General features: G+C 40.7%; 1 pseudogene; it reads left to right on the top strand.

Moving 5' to 3' along the window:
* The first annotated feature begins 249 nt into the window (after nucleotides 1-249).
* On the top strand, nucleotides 250-765 carry LOC143397915 (testis-expressed protein 38 pseudogene; annotated as a pseudogene).
* Nucleotides 766-6,447: the final 5,682 nt, after the last annotated feature.

Genomic DNA, 6,447 nt, shown 5'->3' on the forward strand with positions numbered 1-6,447 from the left:
ATATAGCTTTGACTGAATCAGGAAATTATTAGGCATGTCTTTGAGAAGGGTGGGAAGGAATGAGAGGATGAATGAGCCAAATCCAGGAGAGGAATGAGACACAGTTCAGGTCCCAAGCTAGAGCTGTCAGTCAGCTTGCCTTTTTTGTGTTTTTTTTTTTGTTGTTGTTGTTGTTTTTTTACTGCCTCAGCGTGGGTCCCATGGTACTTCGGATTGTTGGGGCTCTGCACCGTGATAACTGGTGGCTGCATGCTGGTACTCCACTGGAGGAAGAACCTGCGGAGGAGACAGCGTGCCCAGCAGTGGGTGGAGGTGATGAAAGCTGCCACATTTAGTTACAGCCCACTGCTGTACTGGGTCAACAAACGACGCAGATATGGCATGACGGCCACCATCAGAATAGATCCTCCCCGGGCTCTTGCCTATGCTGATATTGAACTCGAAATTCCGGATCTTCCATCGGAGCCGCACCCCCCTGAAGACAGGCGTCATGCCTTCAGAGGCAGCAGCCCTGAGGCAGAAGCCCCTGTTACACTCCAACCTGCTCTGGTGGTCCCACAGCAGCCCTCACCTAAGGGGATGCCAGAGCGCCAGACCCCATCGCCCTTCCTGATTATCTTTCCAGAGATCCCCTCTGCCCCTCCCCTCCACACCCTGAACTTTCCTCGCATGCTATCCCACTCGGCCTCCTACCCCTTTTTCAAGGCTCCTGAAAGGGAGGTCCACTTCTATTCCCTTTCTGCACTGCCACAAGGGCTGAACTGACCCAATGTGTAGACTTTTACTACAGGGTTGAAGCCTCCTCTCACTGAAAGGGAGAGTTTCAGGGGCCAGGTATTAGAAAAAGGAGTCAAAGACTGTGATCCTGATACACAGGTCATATAACCTTATAGACGTTACATAGTAAAGTTTTTTTGAAAAATCAGAGTCATTGCGTCTCATTTGCCAGTAAGAAGGCAACATCCTTCCCCAGTGTGATGGTGGCACAAGTCTCACCAATACAATGAGAACTGGAGGCTGGCTCTGAAGAGACACATTGAGCCAATAGTTGTGGATGAGCTCAATTCCCTCCAAGTATTCAATGTGTTCAAGACCCTGGGCTAGGTCCCCAAAGGCACTGCTCTTCTGCAGGATGGGAAGTAAAATTGCCACAAGAGTAACAGTTGCCAATGGCACACGGCTACAGCAGTCCACAGTGGCTACGCCACTGGCCAAGCAAGTCATCGTGAGGTCAGTGAACCACACCACACTATGTGCTGACTGGGTGATACCTATGATGTATCGATTCTTAGCTGGTTTTTCTCTACATGATTTCTAACAGAACAACACTGCAAAATGGTTATTATGATTTTTCTTTTACTGATGAGGAGACAGGTTCCAAGGTTTCTTTTCTGTTATTTTCTCTGAGCCTCTTCTCCCATGTACATCTGTCTGGCATTACAGTTCCTGCTCTTCCACCCCATGGTATCCCTTCCCTAATCACGTCTTCTTAAAACATCCTTGGTGAATGAATGCTTCACTGTGTGTACAGGGTCATCAGCTTGGCCTGCAGATTTGCTTACTGGAAGGGCTGGTGGTAACCACCTAATATTATATGGAGTAACACATCCAAAAAGTGTATCCTAAGATATCCATGGCTACACAAAAGTTGAGTCCCCTGTCATTCTTCTACATGGGAATATTAATAATTTTTATACTTTCTGGATAAGTTAAAAAGGAGACACAAAGATAATTATGAGATATTTGCCCCAGTTTAAAGATAAGAAAACCTGATTCTGTCCCAAAAATTTTTCCCATTTACTCTAAAAATGAGCAAAACCACTTGCCATATTTCATCAAAACTGTAAATGTACATGGCCCTGAGAGAAGTGCCTGTTTTGCCTATTTTGTGGTGTGTGGTGTGTGTGGTTGTGATTCTCAGAAGTTAGTAAACATGTAGCCATTTTTTTTTCTCCCCCCCCGTGTGTGGGCTGAAGGGCTTAGATCCAGCAACTGCAAAGAAAGCCTGATTCCTATCTATATGACCTCTAGCAATATATTTTAAGCCATTTTTATTTTTTAAAGTTAAGTGGAACCATTTCTTCCTTGTGTAAACATGATCTTATATTGTATCTCAAAATAAAAACAGGACTAAGCAGATCTTCTCTGGAAGAACAGGGGCAGAGGTTCACTTCTCCCTCACCTTGCCCCCTCGTCACCTTGCCCCCTTCAACTCTGCAGAGACCTAAAGCCCCTGACATACAGTTTTCACTGCTTCACACTCAAGACTCTAATTCTGAAGGTAGATTCTAGAACATTAATTTGTGCCAATGATCAGTTAGCCCCTGCTTTCAAAGGAGGAGAGAAGCCATAAACATAAATCAAAGAAGATTTTCTTTTTCTTAAAAATCAAGCGAGTGGGGGGAGGCTTTGTAACACATAGTGACAATAAAAATGTTTTATTCAGATAAATTAAAATGGCTATCACTGATATGAAATGAAGCTCAAACTGAGTTATAAAAACCTTGAATTCACACCCTAAACTGAACCAAAATTGCTTATATGTGACCAAAATAGCTCCAGTAGAACAAAAGTAGATTTGCATTACTTCATATGGGAATACTAGTTAGGTTAGGTTCATATAATAAAAAAACACGCTCTGTAAAATCTCAGGATATCCAAATGTGTTCCAGTTTGGATATGAAAGAAACAAAATCTAGTTGGTGTTGGTAAACAAGCCAATGAGATGCACAGCAAACAAAAAGCTGTCAATAAAAACTACTTGACAGGCCACTCATCCCATGGGATTCAAAATTCTCCACTGTGACCAGCAGGGCCAGCACAGGGGGGTGGAGGGTTATGTGCAGCAATGCAAAGAAAGGAAACTGCAGTAGAATGCAACACAGCCAGCAGCAGAGGAAGGGTGTCCACTCCTCAGCTTTGTTGCCTCACACCCATTCCTGGGTGCCAGGTACATTACAGCATCATGAAGCCAGGCACTTTATTCCTCTGGGAATTCTACATGACCTGTTGCCTCTCTGAATAATGGAGAGGCTCTTTAAGTAAACATTATGATGCCAGATTTTATATATATATAATGAGAAAGCAATGCTTTGGGAAACTAAAGAATGAAGCAGTAGGAGCTGCCACTCAGAATAGCTAAAGGATTGCAAATGAAAGCCAAACTCAGATCACTACCCAATCTTTCTCAGAGAGCTGAGGATGTGGCAGTTGATGCTTGACTATAGCTCAACACAAGGACTAGGCTGGGTAAGTGAGGACCCCATACAGATATAAATCCCACAGATATAAATTCACAGTAAGTAATTGGTTTCTGAAGCTTGTAAGCTGGTCTTCTTAACTAGATCAAAGGAAGTTGAGATAACGACCTGTGTCTGGAGACATGATAGTTTCTCTGGCAGAGTGACAAGGGATCACAGGCCTGAGTGCAGAATGGGTGCATGTGGCAATGACCCAGCGATTCCATTCCTAGGCATATATTGGGGGAAGAAAACATATCTACAAAACCCTGCACAATAATATTCACAGCAGTATCATTCTTAATAGTCCCAATGTAGAACAGTCAAATAACTCATGAATGGATAAATAAAATGGGCTATGTCCATACAATGGAATATTACTCAGCCAAAAAAGAAATGAAGTACTGCTACATGCTACAACATAAACAGACCAGGACAGCATTACACTACAAGAAGCATACCCAAGGACACATATTATGATTTTGTTCATAGGAAATATCCCAAACCCAGAATCACTCCTAAAAGACCCTCCAGTCCCATTAATCATCACTCTCACTGTCTTCTTTTATCAGCCCCCAGTAACTACTAACCTACCTTTCATCTCTATGGATTTGCCTATTTTGAACAGTTCTTATAAATTATATAAGATGTGACACTTTTGTCACAGTACAGGAACAAAATAGTGGCTCCATAAATATTTGCTGAACCAGTGGAGAAGCAGTATAGAAAGAAAGAATATATGGTCTAGGAAAAGGTCACACAATTTTAGAGGTAGGAGAAATGTCATCTAGTCCAAATATCTAATTTTGTAGGTGAGGAAATCTAGATCCCCCAAAATCCTGGACTGATTCCGGATAGTCAGAGTGACAGAAGTGAGAATTAGAACACAAAAGGTTTGATTTACAATGTAGGAGTTTTTGTAGACTAACTCCTCAAAATAAAACTTCCCTTTTTCTTTCACTTCTCTAATATAATGCAGTGATCAGTACCTCCTTAGGTGTAGGGCTTCCTTACTTGCTTGTGTCTAAACATGGTTGAGACTTTTTCTGGTGTTTTAGGATGAATTTGTTTCAAGAAAAAGACCCAAATCCTTTCTCAATATAACCAGGCCCTTTCAACCTCTAGTATTTGGTTACTACTATGGTTTCTCCCTTTGAGCAGGTGTTTTGTGGTGATCTCCTACTAAAGTACAAGCTCTGCTTAATTTTGAAAGCTCACAAGCTGGCAGCCCCAGGAAGTATGACTCTAGAGCTCACTCATTCTCGAAGAATAGCTCTGACATGTATTGTATCACCTTATTCTGATTCCTTATCTAAAAACTAAAAAGATATTTCACAACTATATACTTTAGGAACAGAACTCTAAAATGTCTTTGCTTATATAGTTGTTTGAATACTGGATCCACAAACATGTATTATTCACTCTTGTTTGATATGTTTTCTCTATGATGAGGATTAATGATCTTCTTGACAATAAATATTTCTGTGATTCTTTGAGGAAAAAAAAATTGACTCCAGCCTTACCTCACTCTATTTTATAATCATGGAACAATTACTATTTTACCCCTTCAGTTTGTGAATCCAGTACAAAGATTAACCAGCTGTTGCTTTTTTAATTGAGAAGTAAACCATCTTTCCCCCTCCATTCCAAGTGAAGCAAAACCCACAATCTCTTAAGTTTGTCCAAAAAAGTCATGCTTGATAGTATTAAAAAAAGAAATCATTAGTCTAAGAATTTCTATACATTTTCATCAAACTTCTAAAACCATAGTTTTCACAGGAAAATCTATCAACTGAACAATATCCAACAGATGAATTCTGAATTTCATCTAGATGACCTTTTTTACATATATATGATATGAAGGATAGCTTTGCTCAAAGGAAGTGCACATCAGAAAAAGTGGGTTCAAAAGATTCGTAAACCTAGAAGGGAACAGTGATTTCCTCTAGTATAAATCTGACCCCTTCATTTGAAAGAAGAGGAAAGTGAACTTAGCAAAGGAAGGACAGACTTCTCAAGAAATAGTTGTAGAACAAGAGAATGTCCCAGCCAGACAGAAAGGAAGGAAAGGGGAGGGGAAAAGAACCTCACACTAAAACTCACACCAGATACAAATATTAATTCAAAATGATCATGGATTAAAATGTAAAACATAAACCCATAAAGAAAAGGAAAGTAAAGCTCAGCAAGGGAACTTGGTTTGCCAGAGTTCACCCAGGGACTTTGACTTGTCACAGAGCTTGTTTCAATACATTATTATTCACCAGCTTAGCAAACTCCAGTTGGCCCTGATAATTCTCTACTCAGGCTCATTCAGAGTAAATGGTTGCTATTCTGTTGACTGGATATTTGTTCATGGTCTTTTGGTCTTGAAAAATCTGTTTCATGCTACTTCAATTACTCATTCAGCCTTCACTAGGCAACTGCCCTGTCCAGCCATCTTGCAGGATTAGAAGCTGGAAGTCATGTTTCCCATCTCAAGGGACTCAGAATTCATGGGGGAGAGAGTGGAGTCTCACCCTAATGAGATTTAAACCCCTTCAGGGCAACAACCATTTTTCCTTCCTTTTCTCCAGGTGAGCACAGCCAGTGGAACTCTAGGCACACCTGGCACATTTTGGTGATTGGGCAGTCTTGAGGTCCAGTAGCAAAGTAGCATGTCCAAACTGCACAGCTCATGAGGGCTGATCACATCTACTCCAGTGGTTCTGCTGTTAGCCATTGTTCCAGAAGGTCATAATCAAGACAAGTCAGAGCACCAAGAGCAGAGCTGAAATTTCCCCTGGACTCACTCCCCTCTGCACTGCCAAGTGAAGAAACACAGACCTTAATCAATTTAGTCAATTAATTAACTCTTTTGTTGCTTGCAAATATTAACAAACTAACAGATGAAGTGATTCTGTTATTATTGCTAGCTGATGTATTCTACTAGGGAAATCTGAGGGCATTTCCTAGCTCATTCCCCTTTCCGTAGAGAATTTTATCAGAGTAGATCACAAGAGGATCAATAAACAGCAAATCAGTGTGTTAATGAAGTATTTTTAAAATATCAAGGTGTTCACCTAGATGCAGTTCTACTTTGACTCTTGTTTTTAACATAGAATTTCTGGAAAAAAAATAGAGAAAAAGCCTGCCCAATCAGAAACATTATATATATATATCATACATAATATATATAAATTTGTTTTTGCTAGGTCATCTGTAAAAC

This window comes from Callospermophilus lateralis, chromosome 1 (assembly GCF_048772815.1).
Source record: "Callospermophilus lateralis isolate mCalLat2 chromosome 1, mCalLat2.hap1, whole genome shotgun sequence".
NCBI lineage: Eukaryota > Metazoa > Chordata > Mammalia > Rodentia > Sciuridae > Callospermophilus > Callospermophilus lateralis.